The following is a 17,884-nucleotide window of genomic DNA, read 5'->3' as shown; positions in this document are numbered from 1 at the left end:
GGTAATCATGTAAAATTAATTAATCATGTCTGTTTAATTATTTTTTATTGTTATTTTTATTACTAGTGAAAATGTTTTTTATAATTTACTATTAAGATAATGGTTTTTTACTCTATGAATTTTTTTATTCAATAATTTAGTGAAAATTCAGAAAAGTTCCAAAATTATTTACCATTGAAAAGAGTTCCCGAACTTGATAATTTAATGCGATGTTTTTACGGATAAATATACAATAACTGTTTAACATTCTAATAATTTCCTTTGGAAGAAAGAAATTCAAATTTTGCAAATATAATTCAATTTTTATTCCATAATTTAACGAAAATGCGCAACATAAGGTACACAGACTTTTTGTATAAATTCAAGAAATACGTTTTCGTTATATTTTCATTTTTGCGAGAATGAATTCGAGATGAAGTCGCATCAGTGATGGTGTCCATGATGATGGTGATGACCATGGTGATGATGATGCCCATGATGATGATGGTGATCATGATGCTCGTGGTGATGATGGTCGTGGTGATGATGATGGTCATGATGCTCATGGTGATGATGGTCATGATGTTCGTGATGGTGGTGGTCATGGTGCCCATGATGGTGATGATGCCTGAGCTTATCCAGAAGACCTGCATCGGTAGTGTTCAAGACAGCAATGGCGCAGAGAATAGCGAGAATCATGACGGCCTTCATCCTGATTAGATTTAGACTAAAAATAACAATAATAACAAATAAACAAATTTTTCATACGAGCAGTATTTAAGTATAAATGCTATAAACAACAGTTAATGAGTGTTAATTCACATTATTATTAGTTAGTAATTACATTGAAATTCAATTTTTCATGCACTAAATCCTTGTCTCTCTGACGACATGGATAAAATGAATTACAACTACATCCGGACTTATAACAGTATCCATTTCATGCATTGTCCGTAAGTCGAAATCACGCCGATTCGACGATAATTCTCTAATATATGATATACTGATTCATCGACGTTGTAAGCAAGGTTCATCGACAAAATCATCAATTAATCGGGCAAGGACAAGAAAAATCATATCCATGGAGGCGAGCGGGCAATTCACATGCCCAAAATTCAAAATTGACATTTTTGATGAAGAAAAAGAAGAGAAACTTGATCAAGATTATATTATGTGAGTGTCGTTGAGCTGGCAGTAAGAAGTAAATGGCAATTATATGCCCTGATAATATATGACTAATATCCCCCAATAATATAACTGAGTCGGAAAGGGTTAAACACTAAACAGGTAATTTCATTCTTCAAATTAAATGGGAAACTGAAGGGGAATTTCGTAAAATTCGGATTAGCCAAGCTCCCCTGTGTATAACTGTTGTTTTTCTTCCCAAGAGATTTTAGAATAAGTTGAAAAGGTAAAATATTTTTATAAATTTTAGATGAACCGAAATACGAAATTAACAAACGAATTCAAAAAGATCTGTATTTGCTAGTGATAAATAATCGGAAAATAAAAGATGTTTTTCTCTTAAATACGACGAACTACTATAACTTACCAATATATTATCTTTTAGTCGGATTCGACATGGCAAAATAATTGTTTGTTTTGTGCTCGAGAGAGCGATGCTGTTTAGTAATTTAATATTATAAAGCTATTCTTTAAGCTTGCGATTGCATCGCACATTCATGCAGAATAATTACATCTTTCTATATTTTCTGGATCGTTCAAGTACGGTATACTCTTGGAGTAATTACATTTTCTATCCTAAACATTTATAAATACGCACATATCTCTTTCTCGGTTTTTGATTTGTTTAAATATGTAATTGTGGGGTTTTTTGTTCGGGTAACAATATTTCCGTTGATTAGGCTTTGAACTGAAACACATTAAGAATAAATTATGCTTCACAAACATTTAGGCCAGAGAACTGAATATCATTATTGCGTTAAAAGTTGCATGTTGTACAGGGTGGGCAAAAAGCCCGAAGAAACTTTAAAAATTCATAAAAACCGGAAAAATAACCGACATAAAAAACGGTGTTTGCTCATTTCGGGCATTTACCCTGCTCTGACGAAAAAGTAGCCTATGGATCAATTCCGGTCTTGCTTGGTATATATGCAAAATTAGGCCACGATCGGTCTAAAATTGTATATTTCTATAAAGAACACAAACCAACATTTATACATACACAGATACTTTCACATTTGTATATAAGATACTGTCTTACCTCAGCGAACTGGAGGAATTACGAATGATAAAGCTCCAAAAAGATTTTGGAATACAACTGAATGTCCGTCTCTTGAAACGTTCTCTTTTTATAGTGACCAGTATTCCTTCCAGCATGACCAAGACGTTTTTTTTTATCTAGTTTTTTCAATTCATATTTGACAAATAAAGACTATTTGCGTACAGCACACACAGATCTGGTGAAATCATCCGACCATACATCTAATAATCAAATGTTTGCATTTCTTTTTTTGGTATAGATCCTCGATAATGTTATTTTTATCTGAAAAAGCGAAAGTTATTTTGTGGTTTTTTAAATAATTTTTTCACACGCTTTACCGATTAATGATTTAGTAAAGAAAACGAAATCAAGGAAATTGGGTTTTACGGTCATCGGAAACACTTATGAAAGAAGTATTACATCTATAATAGATGTGTACGAGAAAATATTATGCATAAGAAAAAAACTGAATTCATCAGAAAACAATTAATACAATGACACTTGTTTACTTAAAAAAAAAATTTCCTCTATTTTTGAAAATGTATTATATGCTTAACTAGCTGTTACCCGTGACTTCGCTCGGGTGGATTTGGTATTCTGAAAATTGCTTGGACATGATTACTTCCAGTAACATTTGAATCCTCATGACCCCCCAGGCTTGGGGGGGGGGGTTGCATTTCCAGAAGTCCCGTTTTCACGAGTCTATACTTTACTCTGCTGAAGGAAAGGGGGTGGGGAGGAAACACACGCAGTTCCTCTTTTTCTCGCTCCTTCTGTTATCTACCTTGAACAAAATCTGACTCCACCCACTGGCTGTTTACCAATGGGGGGGGGGGGGTGGAAAACATGTTTGACTCTAACATTTTTAGAAGCCGAGATATTTCGGGGTGACTGAAATAAAGCTGATCAAGTTTGACGAGATATCTCGGGATTGCTGCTGAATTAGTTAAGTCCCTGAAGTAAAGAACAAAATTCAGGAGTGAGAAAAACAACCCGCACATTTGTGCATGCAGTATCTGAAACGATTAACCTCCAGGAGTTCTCCCATTATCCAGGGATGATGACCGTAGCAGCGTTCTCTATCATCTCCTGAGACGATCTGGATTTTTTTTCAAAGAAATTTTTTACACGAAGTTCTTAAAATGACGTGTAGATTTACACATATGTTCTAGATTTTTATTATTATTTCTCTATTCTCTAATAGGTTTCTTTGTACTATGTGGGATAGCCGTAAATTGCTGAGAATGTCCTGAGTGCCTGCTTGCTCCCCAATCACTATTTTGTTGGTGATTGTGGGTTCGAACCCATATAATCTGTATCACTCCTTTTTTTCTATTGTATTATACAATGAAACTGTACTCAACGGAACGTCAAGAGAGTGAAATAATATTACATTTCAGACATTTCCATTTTATAAAGGTTCGAAGTTAGTCGAGGTATTACTGTGCAGTGAAACATATCTGATATGTGTGTGGTATACACAGTGCTGTGCCCTGCGCAAGAATTTGCATTAAGGCTCTTTCTAGCTCATTCTTACGCCCAGTATGGCCATTTAGGCCCATTCCGAGGCCCCCTTCCGAGTGGGCCCTGTGCGGGTGCACCTGTTGCACCTGCCTAGTTACGGCGCTGGGTATACGCATTAATCAATAAAGGAACTATATTTTGATTCCGTCGGACACAGGTTTCTGTCTCATAGAGTGTCCGGTTTAGATAGGTTTCTCTGCACAGTGACACTTCGGATTACGAAGTTTTCGACTAACGAACGTGGTTCCGGAACGAATTATCTTTGTTAGCCGAGGTATCACTATATTTGCAACGAACGAGTTAGAGTGCCATCTATCTTTCAGAAAAGACAACTGGAGAAAAAATGCACGCAGCCGTTTTGAGAGTATATTTTCGCCAACTATTCGCGCATCCTAGGGGTTAAACACTTAAGGACTTCCTGACTCACTAGATTTTCACCCGTGCCTCCCTTAAAATATCCAAGGACCACAAGGGGCCCCATATGGCTTCTAGTCGAAAACCACTGGTGTGGATTACGCACCACGGAAGATCAATACCATCCCAGAAAAATAACCTTCAATCGTCTAAAAAAAACCTCAGATAAACATTATCATTTACGGAATTTAACCAAGTATAAACCCCAAAATACTTTCTAAAAATAAAAATACTGTATGAAATTCCTTGGAATTTTTCTGTTGATAGAACTCCAAAACCACCACATTCCTTCCCCAACCACCCGGAGCCTACAACCTTCATCAGGGTCCGTGGGATTGCACTTCATCTTCGCAATCTCTTAAGAATTGCGAACTGGAGACCATCCAAGGTCTCCGAGGTCTCATCTTTCAGGCTGCTTAAAGTTTTTCCCCTTCTCCGCGAATGGTTATTATTTTGTTCCCAATCCTGAAATATAATAACACGTAGGGAAAAGAAAAAAATAATGAAAAAAAAAATCTATAATCGTACCTGCAGTTAGAAATTCCAGTTTCATTGTTTCCTAGAAATAATAATAAAAATAACTTCTATCTCTCAGCGTGGCGTAAAGGTTGCGTTACGTACGCCATCGCCTCGTTTCTTATGTTTTCTGTTTTGTTTTGGATAGAAATTGGATTTCTTCTCTAATATAAAAAAAAAAAATACGAAAAATATAAAACGGAATTTCTTTCTGGAAACACGTCTACAAACAATAAAACTTTTCATGTATTGTGTTCGCCTACATGGTTTTTAATCTCTCGTGAGATTCCGTATCTTTTGTTTTAGGCATCACGTTTTCTCCTATTTCTCGAATTATATAATGGAAATAAAGTTTATGAGAAATATTTAATCAATCTAAAAAACTTTCGGTTATGAAATTTGTGCATTCAATTTGAATTATAAGTATTCGCTGTTAATACGGGATGTTAGTTCACAAAACTGCACCATGGGAAAAAATCCAACGTGAATTGCTATGTATTTCGGTAATAGGGAAATTGCGAACACATATTCGTAGGGTATTAAATTCATTAGAAATGAATTCAGAATTAGGGCAAGAAATAATTTCAGAATTAGTGGAAGAAATAATTTCAGAATTAGTGGAAGAAATAATTTCAGAATTAGTGGAAGAAATAATTTCAGAATTAGTGGAAGAAACATCTTCAGAATTAATAAAACTTTTGCATCAGTGAAAGAAATCATTTGAAACTTTAATAAAAATTTAGAACCGTTGAATGAAATAATTTCAGAACCAATAAAAGAAAATTCAGATTAAATGAATAAAAATTTTCAGAGCTAATGAAATTTTTTTTTCAGAATTGGTAAAAGAAATTCCAGAATTAGTAAAAGAATTTCTTAATTTGTGCATTCAATTTGAATTGTAAGTATGGAATTGTTTTGGTTCTCGAATTATTTCACTCAATAATTCCGATTTTTTTTTTATCAATTTTGAAATTATTTATTTCTGAAAATATTTCTGAAATTTCATTCACTGCTTCTGAATTTTCCTTTCTTTTACTTATTCTGGAATTTCTTTCACCAGTTCTGAAAAAAAAATTTCATTTGTTCTGTGATAATTTTTTTTCATTTAACCTGAAATTTCTTCCATTGGTTTTGAAATTATTTCATTCAACGGTTTTAAATTTTTATCAAAATTTGAAATGATTTCTTTCACCGATGCAAAAGTTTTATCAATTCTGAAGATGTTTCTTGCCCTAATTCTGAAATTATTTCTCACCCTAATTATGAAATTCCTTCTTTTCATTCAATGGTTATGTTATTGTATGTTTCATTAATTCTGAAATTTATTTCTTTATTTATTATAGGCAGTAGTTTTCCACTGAGAAATCGACTTTACAAAACATGTGGAGTTGTCAATGCTAAAATAAGAGCCTTTTATGGATGCGAGATATCTCGTTATTGCCGCTTAAATGGTTAATCTACCTTTGGGTGATGGATCATCCACATTCACTACTTTGACTGCGAATATATTCGGCTAAACACCGTACGGATGTGTTCGTAATTTCCCTATTGTCGAAATATGTGACAATTCGCATAGGATCTCTTCCGCTGGTCGCATGGTGCAGGTTCCGTGGAAGACTGTCCCGTATTCCCAGCGAACGAGTAATAGAAAATAGCATGCGTATTTGCCTATCACTTATAAGCTTGACCGCCAAAGCCGTCTTCATCGATTATCGTGTTTCACCAGAAAGAGGGCCGTAGCTTGCACACTGCAACAAGTTGCAGTTGCAGTGTCTCAAAGTTATTGTTTCTTCAAGCTTACGCCTTTCTTTATAATAATAATAATAATAATGAAACAGAAGAATACACACCATGGCGTCGACCACAAGGAAAAGAAACGAGGAATCCATTTAATGATGTATTTACGACTTTCTTTAGATGGGAAGGAAAAAAAAAACCAACCTGCAACAAAAACAAAAAACTGGGCTGACCATATTTACTCGGGAGAAATACGTGAAATTGTACTTCGAAATACGGGAAAATACGAGACATCACCAATTATCCCCAAAAATGATGCCAAAAGTAAGCAAATTTGCCAGGTCGTGGTAAAACCACAGACTCCGATTCACTTCTAAACATAGGTGGCAGCACTGAAAAATCAAACACAACACTAGATACGCACACACTCAGACTGTTAGTTAAATTTATCTTATTCGAAATGGATTTGCCGCCGCCCCCGTCTTCGTTTTGGACATGTGAGGTACTACTTTATTTCCTTATTTCCACGATAGTCCCAATTAACCTACCCCGTCGGAGTAATGTCAGTATAATTAAGCTCAGTAGTGTCAGTTTACTTATTCTGACACTACTCAGAACAATGTAGCGCCCGAGGTGGTGATTGGTGGCCCGATTTTATTGAAACTTGATATATACGTTATTTGGACTATTGGGGGGGGGGGGAATAACTGCCATAAAATAGGGTTGTGAAGTCATTTTTGAAAATTTGACACCCCCCCCCAAAACGCAATTGATTTGTTCCCCCACATAACCGAATACCTTCTTAAAATTGGATATCACGTGCTGGAACCGTTAATATCCGTTTAAGCGGAGCCGATTGTATTCCGTCAACAACACATATACAAAGAAATAAATACACAATATAATAACAGTGTGGTAACAAACAAACTGACACTATTCACACGTATGTAGCACCAATTCTTATGGAGGTATTTTGATGAAAAGCAATGTGTAGCAAAGGTGCTCAAACTTTGGGAAAGTGCGGATCACTTAAGTGATCTGTAAATGAGCAGCGAATCACAGTGATCGTTAAACGCGGTGCGGATCACTAACTGATCTAGAAATGTTCCACATGTCATTTAAGTGATTTATAAATGTGCCGCCGGCCGGTCGAGTGATTTGTAATAAAGTCTCGGGTCCTTTTTGTGATTTGAAATAGTGCTGGAGCTCATTTACTTGACCTGTAAGTGTGCTCAAGTGATCTGTAAGTGTGAAATGGATCCCCTAATTGATCTGTAAATGAGTCGCATGTCACTCAAACGTTCTGCAAATGTGCAACGACAACATGACATACTGCATATCGTTCGAAATACGCGAAATATAACTCAGACAAACATCGACATTTCTGAAGTTTAGGTAGAATAAAATGCCATTTTTTTCCCCCTAAAAGATTTGAATGAATTGAAAATTGCTAAAACACACGAATATTTAAAATTAATCCTTCAGACAAGAAATTGATTCTAAAAAAGACATTTCGAAAAGAAAAATTAAATTAAAATCGTTTATTAATTTGCAGAAACAGTATCGAAATCTCTACCGGAATTATTTTGTCAAGTAAAAACTGAATGCACTTTTTTTCCCCGGGTCTTTAATTAATAACATTATACAATTTAATTCCATCTCGCTTTCCTTAACTTCATCTTCGAAACGAGAAAACGCGTTCAATTTGTAATTATGCCCGTAGGTTGGAATCCCATGAATATTCACCCGTTATTTACTTCGACGCGATCCCGTTAATTATAAACATCTCACGAAAGGAACGTTATTTTAAAAACTCACATTTTCAGTCAATAATTAAAACACTATAAAATGACTGCGAAGATTTGAAAGCCATTAAAAATGTTCGTACATGACAATGAATAGATAATCTCCACAAATACGTAAGTGAGTCTGTACTGAAAGCATTAACTATTATGAATAAAATCTTTTTTAAATTACATTCAAGCTGATTTTGGACATGTTAAAGTCACGAGCAATGAAAAATTCATTTGAAAATTTTTTGTTTTTGTGGTTTTACTTATTTACGCTGAGATATGTTGTCATATAGGTATTTGAATAAATGTATTTTCAAATGCAAAGGAATTGGATTTTCCGCACTAGACACAATATACACTGCTGGCCACCCAAATTGCAACACCAAGAAAGACAAGAGATATCGCAACAATATTTATTTTGTAGATAACATGTTGACCAAGCATCAAATGATTAAATTTATAGACTTCCGTGAAGTGTGGTTCCTGCCAAAATCAGTAGCCAGAGTAGCCGCCATTGTTGGAGATCACCGCTGCCACACGCCTCGGCATTGATTCAAAGAGACTTTGGATGTGTTCTTGGGGTACAGCAGACCAAGCAGCTTCCACGCGTTGCCAAAGTTGATCTGGTGTGGCAGCTGGGGATGCAATCTGGGTCAATCGTTGAGCAACCATGGACCACATGTTTTCTATCGGCGAAAGATCCGGAGAGCGGGCTGGCCAGGGAAGCAATTCAATCTGGCGATTGACGAAGAACCTTTGGACAATGCGTGCCACGTGTGGTCGCGCATTATCCTGTTGAAATATGGCTGTGGGCAAGCCCTGAAGGTAAGGAAGGACAACTGGCTCCAACACCTCGGAGATGTAGCGCTGGCTTTTTAAAGTACCGGCAAGGCGTACTAGAGGAGTGCGAGAATGATATCCAATACCGCCCCATACCATAATACCCGGTGCAGGATCAGTGTGGCGGTGCATAACGCAGCTGTTCAGCATCCTCTCTCCGCGGTGTCTCCAGACTCGAATCCGACCATCGTGGTGTTGCAGACAGAAGCGTGACTCGTCAGTAAAGACAATTTCATTCCATTGTGCCGTCCACATCCTTCTTTCATCGCACCATTGGCGGCGGAGACGTCTGTGGTTCTGCGTCAAGGGTAGACGAAGCAATGGACGTCTTGCGGACAGACCACTCTGCTGTAAACGGCGTCGAATGGCACGCGCAGACACTGGATGATGCGGTACAGACTGAATGTGCTGTGCTATGGTTCGTGATGTGGCTGAGCGATCCGTCACTGCCATACGCACAATACGCCTGTCATCACGTGAAGTGGTGCACTGAGGTGGATGCGATCGAACACGTCGGTCCCTCCTGCATCCAACGATCACATATCCGCATTACAGTTGTTTGGTTTCGTCCAACACGACTACCGATTTCCCTGAAAGATAATCCACAATCTCGGTAGGCCACTATCCTTCCTCTGTCGAACTCGGATACTTGATCAAAAGATGATCGCTGTTTTCTACGAGGCATAATTGATCGTTTTTTTGAAAAAACCACAAGAAAAACACAATTGCCGTACTTCAAATCGTCGAAATCTCCAAGCCTTAAATAGCGCTTTGAAGTGGCGCCACAGGCGCGCGTGATGTGCGTCTGCGCTGAAATTCTAATAATTTGCATATCTCACCTCCGCTAATGCATGTTGTAAATTTCATATTATTTGCATGCTTCCTTCAGGGTGTTGCATTTACGGTGGCCAGCAGTGTATTTTATAACTTTTTGTAGTTTTATGAGCATTATAAATTATTCAGAATCATTTTTATTTTATTTTCATTAGTAATTGAATTTTCCGACTTGAGTTTTCAGAATATAACTTTTTGTGTATTTTAATGTACCTGTAATTTGAAGCGGGATTTTTTTTTTCAGAATATATTTTCTATATTGTATATAGACATGGGTCAATAATCATGCTTGACATTCAGTTTGATCTACTTCTATCAGTGAGCTATGAAACACGAAGGTGAGTCTGTTAAAATTGTAAAAGGAGCAACTTTGAGACGAAAAATCGCCACGTAGATGTATTAATCACAGGTACGGTGTGAATTCATGTGGTTCCATAGGCGTACGCAGAATTTCCTCGAGGGGGGAGGGGTTTACGTTATTCCCTGCAAAATAACACTATAATCTTGGCTCAAGGTGCGGGGGTTAGAACCCCCCTTACGTATGCCAATGCATGGTACACGCACGCACACAGTATATAAAATCAAAATCAATTCCCCATCTTCCCATCCAACCAATTCCGCACGTGCGTCTGCGCTGAAATTCTAATCATTTGCATATCTCACCTCCGCTAATGCATGTTGTAAATTTCATTTTATTTGCATGCTTCCTTCAGGGTGTTGCATTTACGGTGGCCAGCAGTGTATTTTGTTATTTTTTTATCCAGGTATAAATTTTGCACATGCGTTCAATTCTAGCTGATCTAGATAGCCATACCAACACCTTCTATAGCAGAAAGTCTCCGTGGAGTCTTTGACGTCACTGAAGTCGTCAGCCAAGCAACACCTTCTCGGGATAGAAGGCCTCTTCAGTGTTTGTCATAAACGTCATTCAGCTAACCTAGCAAGTTTTCCACACAGCATCGTATTTCGTTTCTTCTTATTTTGGCGTCGAATCTTCCTGATTGCGTCACAAAAGCCGCATAGTGATTGGATGTGGGGCATAGAAATCGCCAATTCTGAGCTCGAGATCATTTCTTTTCCTCACAACATTGATACTGGCACGAGCAGGGAATTTTTTTCCCCCTGAATATTCTGAGGGAAAATAGACTACTTACTGACGTCACAAGCAGAGTGCGGAGGCCTTCTATCTCTAGGAGGTGCTGAGCCAAAGCGACGCTTCTATAGACGGTGTTGGCTACACTCAGTATTTGAGGACCGCAATGAAAACCTCCTTGACCAATGAGAACCTATCTTGACAGCCACAGAGACAGTATTGGAATAATCTATTCTCGTCTTTGTATTGGGCGAATTTAGAATTTTACAAGGAATTTCACAGATGTGAAATATGTAAGTACGAATTTATTTCTTCTAAGTAATATTTTTCCTATTCTGAAATACAAAGTGTCCCGTAAATTCGTAAATAGTTTGAAGATTTATAAAAAAATAACGAAACTTTCATATATTTTTGAATGCAATTTGCGAAAAAGTTATTTTTACGATTGGGGTTTTTCTTTTTTTTTTTTTTGATACAGAGATATTGTCACTAGAGGGCGATGGGAGAAGGCATATCAAGAGTGCTTGGGCATGAACCTTTCTTGAAGTTCGTCTGTGCCCGGAACGTTTTACAGCTTCGGCTGGCGATTCGGGAAAATTCATTTCATTCTGGTAAACCACGAAAACCTACTTGAATAAAAGTGGTGGCTATACGTAACTTTTATTGAAAATTAACTTCCTTTTTTTTTTAGGTTGCGTCAGAGAATTCTGCAAGTGATGTAACTTCGGTTCAGAATGTTAAGTACAGCATTCATAGATTTCTCTACCAGCTATTCTTGAGCTCATCTCTCTTTAGAAAAGTCTTGATATAGCCCACGTTGATGGAGTCGATGCGTTTCCGAGGTTGATGAGATTTTTTCGAGTGTTTCTCGAGACTTCTTCGAGTTCGGAAGAAGTACGTAATTCCGAGTATTACCTTGAAAAGTTACAAAACAGTCGTGTATTTGCTCATGTATTACATTTGCGATATTTTCTCCGTTTTGGTTTTTTTTTTTCTTCCTTTTTCAGTATAACGTGAAAGAGTTTTAAGATGAATAAAAGTTTCAAAAAAAATCTCATCTTAGAGCCTGGAACCAATTAAAAGCCCAAAATAAATTATAAAGTAAATCCAAAATAAAATAAATTTATTCGTTTTCGTATACATTAGAAGTCCGTTATAACGAGAGCTCACAATCACGGGGATATAACAGACTTCTCGTTATAAAGCGAAGTTTTTTACATTACTCTAGCTTTTTCACAATCACCCGCAAATCACTCGCTGTATCGAAATTCTCGTTATAAGCCGCTATAACGCACTTTTACGGTATATATGTATCGCTACATTTCTATAAATATTTTCCATAAAGATTTGTCTTAGCGGCCGTGATGGTGGTAGTCATGATGATGATGATCGTGACCATGGTGATGGTAGTCGTGTCCGTGGTGATGGTAATCGTGGTCGTGATGATGGTCGTGATGATGATGATCGTGATGATAGTCATGATGATGGTCATGATGTCCATGATGATGATCGTGATAGTCATGATGTTTATCGTGATGTTCTTTTTTATCGTCCGAGCCATGGGCATACGCTTGATCCAGTAAAGCGATCACAGACACGGCGACAACAACGAGAATTGTGAGCTTCATGTTGATTGGATCGGGATTTTCCTTCTGAGTAATAAAGAAAAAATAAATTTTAATTAACATAATGTACAGGGTGCGCCAAAAGTTCGATAGAAATTTTAAAATTAATTGAAAAGGAACAAAAATGATGGTTAAAAAACATTTTTAATGCTTTTAAATAGTTTTAATCATTGTTTTTTCAAGACTTGCGTATAGTGGGGCGTCTCCCTAACGGACACCTCTCGTAGAACGACAGTTTTCTGATCCCCGGTCCCACGGAATAGGACTTTAATGTATTTCACTCTTCTTTAGCGGACGTCTCGGACAGTAAAATCAGGAAAACCAATTTATTAACTTTTAGTCATAATCGATAATTTATATCACATTCAACTAAGATTACGTTTAATCTCAAAGTATGTGTTGGTAATTATCATCATTCGTTAATTGATTACTTAATTAACTGAACATAAATATGGTCCAGGATAAGGAATTTGAATGGTAATGTTGGCTTTGTTTGTTGATAGCGTGTGAAGAAAGCCAACATTACAAGACTGATAATGTTGTTATAAATGTATTTTTATCTTCTTCCCATTCTATTTTAATTTAATTTAATTTTTCTGTCAAAACATGTGCAGTTCACGTATCATGTGCTGGTGAAAATAATTAATTGGTTCCATGCAGAGAAGAAAGGCTATAATGTTTTTCCCATATTTATCAGACTTTCCAACTTTATTTAGAAATTATGCATAATCTCGAATAAAAGTGACAAAATTCAGTGAAATTTAATTGAACTTTCTTCTATCGAGACGTTTGGTGGTTATTCATAATCACCGGTGTATCACTTTCACAGAGAGAGAGAGAGAGAGAGAGAAAGAGTAACATTTTAGGATTAAATGTATAGGAACCAATTGCGACCGGAGCCAAACAGTGTATAAACGGGGTTCCACTGTGCATCGTACCCCTACATAAGCGGACACTCCCCGTTAGAGGACAAAATTTTTGATTCCATAAGTGCACATTATCGAGAGCTTCTTCTATGTGTGTGTGTACCCTAACTCCAATTATCTTAGTAAAAATATCCGACCCTGATTGATTGATTAATTGATATTATTATCACAAAAAATGAGTAACTTTGCCTGGTTTTAATTTATACAAAAATTGCCACGTTTTTAAGACAAATAAATTCAATTGGTCGAATGGTCGACGCGTTTCGGCTCTTCAATGGAGAGCCGTCATCAGGCTTGTGTTTAAAAAAGCAACACACAATTCTGAATTGAATTTTCTCGAGGGATACTTCATCAGAACATGCCAGAATTTCCTCGTTAATGATGGAAGAAACACACCACCTATTTCGTCAGCTTGGACAGGCTTTATTAACCTCAGTCGTGGCAAAACTTTCAACACTTTACAACAGATGGCTCCCCAATTCGCATCCAAAGACCACTCGGACGCAGCAAATACAAAGGCGAACTCTTCGGACGACCAGACGTAAACATCACTCTTCCCGACTCATTCGTGTGAATTCTTACCACGAAGTCCTGATGACGGCTCTCCATTGAAGAGCCGAAACGCGTCGACCATTCGACCAATTGAATTTATTTGTCTTAAAAACGTGGCAATTTTTGTATAAATTAATTGATATTAATTATTTTTCAAAAATTGAATTTTATTTTTAAGGGCATTTTGACGTACAATAAACTCAAATTAATAAACAATTATTATTTTTTCAATAGTCGCGGTTTAGGTTCAAGAGTGAAGCGGAAACTCTTGACGCGTCCCCTATAAGACAATATAACAAATTTGAATGCTATCAACAATTTTAATCTAATTTCTTGCACCAAAAATCTTTTAAAAATTTTTACAATAAGAAAATGCTTTTGGAATTCCTTTTATTTTGTGATAGGTTAACTATTTTTATTCAGTATGTGTGTGATTATGGAATTTTTTCCTTTCATTATTTAAATCTTTAATGTTTTCGAGTCACGGTCTAGGCATCTGAAGATCACCTACTACTATTACTACTACTTTAACCGTAAATGCAACTTCGTACGCTCCGCTGCGAAATTTCTAACAAATCGGTACATGAAGGAATATGTATTCTGATTGATGTGTGTGTGTGGCCACTGACGAACCGGTATTTATGTTGTTAGAACATTGCTTGTTTCGTGTTCTTGCTAAAGGTAAATTATTAATGGAGCATTTTTGGAATAAATTAAAGAAATAATTCTAGAATAAATGAAATAATTCCAGAATAAATGAAATAATTCCAGAATAAATGAAATAATTCCAGAATAAATGAAATAATTCCAGAATAAATTGATGAAAATTCAGAATTAGTAGAAGAAAAACTAATAAACCAATGAGAGAAATTATTTCGTAATTGCTGATAGAAACTATTTCCCAATTGATAAAGTAATAATTGCATGATTATTGACACAAGTGATTTCAAGATATATTGAGAAGGATTTCATAAATACCTCAATAAATAATTACTTTATCATTTAAAGTGATTTCAGATTGAAATTAACGTTAGAATTAATTAATTTAATTAGTAATCAATTAAAAACTTTTCTAGTGGAAGTATAATTATATCAGAACAAAGTAAAAGAAATAATTGCACAACAAAAAATGTCTTCCACCAATTATTGTCCCTGTTTTACTCGGGGCCCCCCCTTCTATTAAGATGTCACTAAATTAATGGAGTTGGCGGCCCTTGGGATTCGTGGAATAATTCAATTTCGTCCAATAATTCAATTTCGTCCGCCGTGTCTGAAAGGCTAAAGCATGACCCCCCCCCCCACATTCTAGATCGGACCCCTAGGCTGGATCCTCTAGCCGGGCTTCAGACCAGACTTTTCACGTACCCCTTTATAGTTAACTGGCTCTAATACCCGGTGCTGCCCGGGTTTACTTCAATTCGTGGGACGATTGAAAAAGTGACAAACCATTACGAAGAAATAAACTATTATACATAATACGGGCAACATTAAAGAAAGGACAAACCATTGTAAAGGCGTATAAATGTCTGAAACGCATTGCTTGGGAACCACGGTAACCAAAGTAGACATTCCGAAATTGATTGCTGAAGCCCAAAAACTATTGTTGCCCGACTTTTTTTTTGCCCATTTGGGGCATTTGCCCAGCTTTGAAGAACTTTTAAAGTACCCTATCGTCACACACAGAAGCCCTGCCTGTCCCAGCCTTGTGGGGGCCAAGGGTTAAAGAACCCTGCAGTAGAGTAAATTTCACATACACATATACAGTGAAAACTCTCTTTTACGGGCACCATTGGAAGAAGAATTTTCGCCCGTGAAAAGAGGGGCGACCGTTAATCGGGGGGGGGGGGGGTTGAAAAGCAAATTTATTTATTGCACACGGGGAAATTTTTATTTGACCGTAAAAAAAGGGTTTACACATATGACGGGGGTGTCCGTTAAGAGGGGTTTTACTGTATATGTATTCAAGACTCAAATATAAACAGGGGATATTAACTTACCCTTATAACAACCTTGCTACCAGACTCTTCGAAAATGATACGTTTAAAAACTATAACTTACGATGAAACTCTTAAGACAAGTTTGAAATCATCGGAACTGGGCAGTGTCTTTTTATAGTAACCGCGGCCCTAATTCTTCATTCGCCGGTAGCAATCATTTTTTTCTCTTCTTCTTCTAGATGTCTGGCTGTGATAGGGATCGTTTCAGTCGCTATTGAAATAACTGAGAACAAGTTGATCTCATAAACTTCTCACGCAATCCATTACATTTCTTTTTTCTTCTCTCTCTCTCTCTCTCTCGAGTCATTCTTAACAGTGATTTCGCGTCCGTCCGATAAAAGATAATAAATACATAAAAAATGAAATACGTGTATTTTTTAAAAAATTTTAAAATATATATATATATATATATATATATATATATATATATTTTTTTTTTTTTTTTTTTCTTTCTTTTTATATAATGGACGTGAACTGAAAGAAATATGTTTCCGAAATACATGGATTCCATGAAATTGCCCGCATCGCTTCTGACAAGGTTCTGTGATAATAATTCGATTATAATTTGTAACGTGATGTATCACTTCAATGATCTGATACCGTTTCCGTTTATGAAATTTTCGATTGGTGCAATTAAATACTCGTGCTTATACTTGTGCATTATTAGACGATTGTTATATAATTAGAGCCCGGGTTATATGCACTAAAAAAATGGCAAAATATGCACTTCAAAGTGTCAAAATATGCAGCTAAAAATGCCAAAATATGAAGCTAAAAATGCCAAAATATGAAGCTAAAAATGCCAAAATATGAAGCTAAAAATGCCAAAATACATGGCAAAATATTCACTTCAAAGTGTCAAAATATGCAGCTAAAATTACCAAAATATGCAGTTAAAATACCAAAATATGTGAATATGCACTTTAAAGTTCCAAAATATGCACTTATTAAATACAAATATGTATTTATTCATTTTTAGCTGCATATTTTGGCACTTTTAAGATCCAAAATATGCGCTTGGAGATCCTAAATAGGCACTTAAAAATGCCAGAATATGCGCTTGAAATGCCAAAATATGCGCTTAAAGATGCCAAAATATGCACTTTAATATGCCAAAATATGCACTTTAATATGCCAGAATGCTATTATGGGAAATAGTCAATATTTGTTATTTATTATGTGTCTTCCTTCACCTGCAAATAGCCTTCCACTAATTTTTCTGTAAATCTCGCCAAATTGATGACAAACTTGGTGAATTTAGTGACAGCTACGATGATTTGGGCTGTAAATAAGGAGTTTTCGGCAAATTATGTACCTATAATTTTCCATAATGCCTTGAATAATACAGTTTTCCAGCCTATGGTCCGTGACGATAGCACAGGTGGTCCACACGTGCATTTGGTAATTCAATACTACTGAATGAACTTATATCAAATTGCTTTGTAAATTGATAAAAGTAATATCCAATTGTTGAAATTGATATTTAGTAAAATCTAAATGCTGTCACCCCATGGATTATGTTGAAGAACCACCCACCCCCGGGAGGGGGGGCGGTCATGTTCGGTTTCAAGTCCTTTCGATGCGAGTCCGTCACTATGACCACTCGACCATCGAACCGAAAGGTACACAGAAAGATACATATGGCAATATCTATATTTATAAAATTCATTTTTTGTATGTCTGTGTGTATGTTCTCTATACAAATCTACAATTTTAGATCGATCGTCACCAAATTTTTCATATATACCAAATAGGACACGTCTTGAACGATGGGCTAATTTAAAATTTCACAAGTGCCCCAAATTTGCAAAAAACTGTACGGAAACAATG

General features: G+C 36.3%; 1 long non-coding RNA gene across 1 annotated transcript; it reads right to left on the bottom strand.

The window, feature by feature from the left end:
• Nucleotides 1-12,060: 12,060 nt before the first annotated feature.
• On the bottom strand, nucleotides 12,061-16,140 carry LOC149079827 (uncharacterized). The gene is made up of 2 exons (XR_016193646.1): nucleotides 16,055-16,140; nucleotides 12,061-12,606 (listed from the first exon to the last, which is right to left on the bottom strand). It is a non-coding gene; the product is annotated as an uncharacterized LOC149079827 (long non-coding RNA).
• Between the last annotated feature and the right edge of the window lie 1,744 nt (nucleotides 16,141-17,884).

The sequence above is a fragment of the Pholcus phalangioides genome, unplaced genomic scaffold, assembly GCF_987345545.1.
Source record: "Pholcus phalangioides strain wild (caught in Gottingen) unplaced genomic scaffold, Ppha-v1.0 ptg000012l_1, whole genome shotgun sequence".
In the NCBI taxonomy this organism is placed as follows: domain Eukaryota; kingdom Metazoa; phylum Arthropoda; class Arachnida; order Araneae; family Pholcidae; genus Pholcus; species Pholcus phalangioides.
The sequence above is the reverse complement of the archived record's forward strand: the minus strand, read 5'-3'. Positions and strand labels throughout refer to the sequence as shown.